This window comes from Fukomys damarensis, unplaced genomic scaffold (assembly GCF_012274545.1).
Source record: "Fukomys damarensis isolate Sample0158 unplaced genomic scaffold, DMR_v1.0_HiC HiC_scaffold_44, whole genome shotgun sequence".
Taxonomy (NCBI): Eukaryota; Metazoa; Chordata; class Mammalia; order Rodentia; family Bathyergidae; genus Fukomys; species Fukomys damarensis.
In genome coordinates this window covers 11,076-12,345 of record NW_022900956.1, presented here as the reverse complement: position 1 = coordinate 12,345, position 1,270 = coordinate 11,076, and the positions used below count along the sequence as shown (strand labels likewise).

Below are 1,270 nucleotides of genomic sequence, written 5' to 3'. Positions count from 1 at the left end.
TTTCCCACTCCCTTTCATTAAAGATGCTCAAAGTTGGGAACTCAGAAAAATATCCTTGATGACCACCTCTGCCTCTGCAGAGTGGGCCCAAAGCCTGGCACAGTCAGGAGGACTAAGAGGGGGGGGAGTGATGGGGGTTCAGAGGTGCCCTCGCAGCTGCCTTCCCAGTGCTTGAGCAATGGTGGCTGGGTCGGGAGCGGGAGTGGTTCTACTTCCCGTGGTGGATCAGAGCCCAGCCTCTATGCTAATTTTTTAAAAAGCACAAGTGGAAGGGTCAGGGATTTAACACAGTGGTCCTGGTGCCTGCCTCAAAAGCACAAGGAACCGAGTTCAATCTCCGGGACTGGAAAAAAATAATACAAGTGGACACCAAACTCTTGGGGCAAAATATAATAAAATGTTAGCAGTTATTGCTTCTAAACAATACAAATTACAATGGCTTTTCATTTTATGCAATATGCTTTTCTCTATTTTCCATACTTACTGCATTTTAAAGATGTTGTTCACATGAGAAACAGAATATGACAGTATCAAATTTCTCCCACTGAGTTGCTGATATCTCACTAATTTATCTACTAAGGATTTAGAAGGAATAAATTAAATGCTTCAAAGGTACAGGATTTTTGTGTACAAGTAAATGTGAATAATTTAATTTTTTTCTTTTTGTTGAGTGTATTGGTACATTTTAGGTATACAGTACAGTTACATTCTTTATTGGGATTTCGAACCTTTACATGACAGGTCTTGGTTCTCATTTTTTCCCCTGATCCCTGCCCTCCCTTCACCCCTCTTACCTTCCCATCTACAAACACTTTATTTCCATTTTTTTCATTTTCTCATATTTTTTTCTTTTTCCTTATTTCTTTTTATGGAGTAGCAAAGTTTCCTCAATTTTGTGTAGGAGATTTTTTAAAGGCTTTATTTGTAAATGATAAATTTTTTTTTAAATATCTCATTTCAATAACACTGACCATAAGTGTTTTTTTGGTACTGGGGATTGAACTCAGGACCTCGCACTTGTAAGGCAGGTATGGTGCCACTGAGCTAGATCCCCAACCATAGGTGTTTTGAAATATGTGGACTTTAAATCATTTATCTAAAAAAAAAGTCCTTATTTTATTCCTTTTTTTTATTTTTTTGACACAGGGTCTCACTATGTAGTTGAGACTGACCTGGAATTCACTAGGTAGACCAGGGTGGTCTCAAACTCACAGCAATCCTCCTGCCTCAGCCTCCCAAGTGCTGGGATTACAGGCATGTGCCAAAATGC

General features: G+C 39.2%; 1 protein-coding gene across 1 annotated transcript in view; it reads left to right on the top strand.

Moving 5' to 3' along the window:
* The window catches only part of LOC104875802 (broad substrate specificity ATP-binding cassette transporter ABCG2), a gene marked incomplete at its 3' end in the record, with an annotated part of 91,175 nt that overhangs the window by 83,086 nt on the left and 6,819 nt on the right, over positions 1 to 1,270 (top strand). The gene's annotated exons all lie outside the window — the stretch shown is intronic.